This window comes from Fundulus heteroclitus, chromosome 21 (genome assembly GCF_011125445.2).
Source record: "Fundulus heteroclitus isolate FHET01 chromosome 21, MU-UCD_Fhet_4.1, whole genome shotgun sequence".
NCBI classification, from domain to species: Eukaryota; Metazoa; Chordata; class Actinopteri; order Cyprinodontiformes; family Fundulidae; genus Fundulus; species Fundulus heteroclitus.
Genome location: NC_046381.1, coordinates 34456978 through 34462181, shown reverse-complemented (window position 1 = coordinate 34462181; position 5204 = coordinate 34456978).

The following is a 5204-nucleotide window of genomic DNA, read 5'->3' as shown; positions in this document are numbered from 1 at the left end:
TTTGAAACCTCAATCGGGATCCCCCAAATCACTCCCTTCCTCCATTTACTTCCTTCTTGTATCAGAATCATGCTTGTCACTTTATACTTTCCTATTTCTTTCATCCTATATGCTCTGTCTTTTTGTTCTTCTGTGTTACAACTTATCAATAAGTTTCCATCCCTTAGAACTTTTGCATTACTAATGTCCCCCACTTGATTCTTCAGAAGTGTGGATAGTTTAACTGGACTGATAGTTGGGTGCCACAGTCTGTCTTGTTTTTACCCATGAAGACGGGGGCCAGGGCCTTGTCCACCTGGCCGGAAGAACAGCAGCTTTGTCCAGAAATACCTAGCAGGGTCCCCTGACTTAGTGTGGAGGGACGTGGCCAGCTGCATTTTTAGACATGTAAATATGCCATGAAACAGCTGGTGGAGACTGCGGGGCCGTCCCTCTCCAACGTCGAGGCCATGGGTTCCGTGATGGGGGTACGGTCTGCCAGGCTGGTGCGGCGCTTCCTGGACTTCCTGAGGGGAAAGCTGTCAGCCAAGGAGAGGAGCCTCCTCCATGACTACTGTGAGGGAGAGAGACAACCAGACTCAACGGACTCCTTTCCTGGGCTGATCCTGGATCCTGAGTTCCTGGAGCAAAGTGGACCCCTGCTCTCCAGCCTGGACCCACAGAAAATTGGTTTATTCAGTATGGATCAGAAAACTGTTTATCGCGTTTGCTCAAAAATAGTTTGTGGCTTTGTGTTGCTTATTTATGCTGTTGTGACGGTAGTTGACCGCTAGATGGCAGTATAAGCTGAGATATACATCTGCGTAGCCGATTGGAGTGAAGGAGAGCGAAGAAGAAGAAGAAGAAGAAAGGAGCGAAGAAGAAGAGAAGAAACGGTAGCTTTTTGTAACGGAGTTGTAACTAAAAAAATAAACCCAAGAAAACTGCACTAGCACACGATTGAGGACCTTCCTTTCTTTAAGTGTGCAACAAAATTGGCGCCCGAACAGGGACTCAACGTGATGCAAAAATACGTCTGAAGAAAAGGAAAAAGGGGTTAAACACACAAGATGGAACTGGAGCGGCTACAAGATCAGCTAACCGAGCTACTGTGTCAGCTTACGTTCGAGCAGCTAAAAGAGGTGTGTATCCAAGCAAAAGTTTCTCCAGACAAAGCAAAGAGGCACACATTGATCCGAGCAATAAATGAGTCTGTGGATAAGGCAGTAGAAAGTGAGGATGAGGAAGTAGCAGAAACATTTGTTCGTGATTTGCTAGCTACGGCTAAGCGGCTAAGACAAAACGCGCCGAAGGGGGATGAAGAAAATGGAGGCAATGAAGAAGAGCTGGAGCGCTTGCAAAAGCAGTATGCCAAAATGCAGATGAGTTTCCAAGATTCGATGAGAATGGCCAAAGCATAGGAGGCACATCCCCTGAGGTTGAAGAACAGCTGAATGAGTCACGACGCACAGCTGAATGAGTCACGACGCACCCAGGCTATCCTCAGGGAAAGTGTTCATTAGTTGGAGGAGAGACTGCTCGCAGGAGGAGCGGGACCAGGCGGGGGTCTGGCAGGGTCGGTGTATGTCAGCCACATCTCCCCCCGCCATTGCTCTCAGCTGTTAAGACTCATTGGGAAGAAGTGTGTGGTGAATTGCTACCTGGATGGTGTCCAGACTCAGGCTTTATGAGACACTGGATCGCAAGTTTGCCTCATCAGTGAAGCATGGAGGAAGAAGTACATTCCTAAGGTGAGAGTTCGGAACATTGGAGAGATGCTGGGCCCTGGGGCGCTGGTCGGAAAAGCCGTCAACCAGACTGATATCCCTTTCCGGGGATGGGTGGAAGTACAGTTCCAGCTAGAGCCATCACAAGCCCCGCAGTTCACGCTTCAGGTACCCATTTTGGTGACCGATGCGCAAGGCGCTGCGGAGGAGCCGATCATTGGCTACAATGTTATCGAACAGCTGTTGAAGAGTGGGATGGATCATCCACATGAGGTAATAACACAGGCAGTTAGCGCAGCTTTCTCTTTTGACTGTAAGAAGACGGAAATGTTTGTGAAAACGATTAAAGCCAGTGACCCCGAGTGCAGCGATGGGGTGGTGAGAATGGGGAGACAGAAGGAAGTGATTCCTGCGGGCCGGATGAGAATCGTGAAGTGCTCAGTGAGGACGACATCTCTGCCATCCAACCAAGAAGCGCTTTTTATGCCCAGCGAACAAATCCCCTGGCCAGATGGTCTTAGTATGACAGAGAACATGATAACCCTGAGAAAAGGGACATATTCTCGCCTAGCACTGCCTGTCATCAATGACACCAGCCATGACATCACACTAAGCCCACGCACCGTGCTGGGACAAGTCCAGCGTATCAAGGCTGTTTATCCAGCAGAAGTCAAGCCAGTGGTTGCCCCACCAGTTGCTCCTGTGGCGCCCCCAGAGGTCGACAGAGAGGAACATGGGCCGTCAGAAGAGGCGTTGGATGACTGGGACAGATGGGACCTCCCTATAACACTGACTCATCTCCCCCTTGCTCGGCAACAGAAAGTGAAACAGATGTTGAGGGAAGAGTGCCAAGCGTTCGCCCGAGATGATGAGGATGTCGGGTGCATTCCTTCCCTGCAACTTAAAATCAGACTTACAGACCCAACTCCGGTAAGACATACTTATGTGTCTGTGCCAAAGCCATTACACAGAGATGTGAAACAGTACCTAGAAGATTTGCTAAATAGGGGCTGGATTAAGAAATCAAGATCACATTACTCATCGCCCATTGTCTGTGTGTGAAAAAAAGATGGGACACTACGTTTGTGTTGTGATTATAGAGAACTCAATAAGAAGTCGCTGCCTGATCGTCATCCTATTCCTCACATTCAGGACATGCTGGACAGCTTGCATGGTAGTGCCTGGTTTTCAGTATTAGACCAAGGGAAGGCCTACCACCAAGGCTTTATGGAAGAGAGTAGCAGACCCCTTACCGCTTTTATCACGCCCTGGGGACTGTACGAGTGGATAAGAATCCCGTTTGGTCTATCTGCTGCCCCCGCTGAATTCCAGCGGAGTATGGAGGAGTGCCTGGTTGGCCTTCAGGATGAAATCTGTCAACCGTATTTGGATGATAATCTGGTACACAGCCAAACCTTTGAAAACCATCTGAAGGATGTGAGAAAGGTGCTCCAACGGTATCAGCAACACGGGGTGAAATTGACTGCCAAGAAGTGTGAACTATTCAAAAACCAGGTTAGGTTTCTGGGGAAAATCGTAACAAAAGAAGGCTACAACATGGATCAGGCAGAGGTTGCCCCTGTACAAGACATGAAGCAGCGAAAACCAGCTACAGTGGGGGAGTTAAGGAAATTACTTGGATTCATCTCATACTACAGAGCATATATCCCAGATTTCTCTTGCATTGCCAAACCTCTTTATGCCCTGTTGTACTCTGAAGAGTCAAGCGGTGACGCCCCGGAAGTCAACCAGAAAAAAAAACAAAAGAGGTGGCAAGGAAGAAAAAACAAAGCCAGGTGCCTTCACACCAGCGTATCACCTGGACAAATGAGCATAGTGCCGTACTTTGTCAGCTGATTGATCACCTCTCCAGCCCCCCTGTCCTAAGCTACCCAAATTTTGAAGAGCCGTTCGTACTGCACTGTGACGCATCTCAAGAAGGACTTGGAGCGGTTCTGTATCAAAGACAGGAAGGGAAGTTGAGGGTCATCGCTTATGGTTCTCGCACTCTCGCTTCTCCAGAGAAGAATTATCACCTACACTCTGGTAAGCTAGAATTTTTAGCAATGAAATGGGCCATATGTGAGCGGTTTAGGGTTTATTTGTATTACGCGCCATCCTTCATAGTCTATACCGATAATAACCCTCTCACATATGTGCTAACAAGTGCTAATCTGAATGCAACAATGATGAGGTGGGTGGCTGAACTGGCCAATTTCAGATTTACAATCAAGTACAGGCCGGGAAAGGCTAATTCCGATGCAGATGGGTTATCAAGGATGCCTCTTGACATAGAGAAGTACATGCTTACCTGTTCCCAGCAGATACAGCCTGACACCTTGTCCAGTCTCTCGAAAGGGTTGTCCATCCACTGGGAGGAGGAGGAGCCGCTGCTGTGTCCTCTGACTATCGCAACAGCAATCGCAGATCTGAGCAGCGAACCACCGACCGACACCATCATGCAGATCTCCCCCGAAGAGCTAAGGCCTGCTCAAGAAGAGGATACGCTGTTACGCCGGGTGAAGCAGTGTGTTGTACAACAGCAGTGGCCAAGGGTCAAGGATGTTCACAGTGAGTTGTCTGTATTTGCTAGGGAGAAAGCCAAACTGTTGTGTGACTCTGATGGTGTTCTCTTGCGGCGGACATCCACACAAACACAGCTAGTGATACCACCGAAGTTTCGCCCACTGATCTTGAATCAAATGCATGAAGAAATGGGACACTTAGGTGTTGAACGGACTCTCCATCTTGTACGTGAGCGCTTTTTCTGGCCTCACATGCAGCAAGACATAGAGCATCACATCAACAAGGTGTGCAGCTGCGTGAAGCGGAAAAGGCCACAAAAGGCAGTAAGAGCACCACTTACCAGTATTGTGACCACATATCCTTTTGAACTAGTCTCAATTGACTTCCTCCATTTAGAAAAGTGTAAAGGAGGATATGACTACATTCTGGTGGTCATGGACCATTTCACGCGTTTCGCACAGGCGTATGCGTGTAGAAATAACAGTGCGCGAACAGCGGCAGAGAAGATCTTTGGAGACTTTGTTCTCAAGTTCGGCTTTCCCACTAAATTACATCATGATCAGGGGAGGGAATTTGAAAACAAATTGTTCGCTGAACTTCAAAAGTATTGCGGAATCCAGGGTTCCCGCACGACCCCGTACCATCCGCAGGGGAATGGACAAGTGGAGCGCTTTAACCGAACACTACTGGCCATGCTGCGGAACTTAGATGAGGATGCCAAAGCAGACTGGAACAGTTCGCTGGACAAAGTAGTGCATGCTTACAACGTCACACGAAATGAGTCTACGGGATATGCACCGCATTACCTGCTCTTTGGTCGGAACCCCAGACTGCCTATTGATAACATGTTTGGCATACCACTCAGTGAGGGGAGGGTTTCTCATGAAGACTATGCGAAAAAGTGGAAACTGAGGATGGAGGAGGCATACCAGTTAGCCACCAAGACAGCTCAAGCCAGCGGGAAAAGAGGAA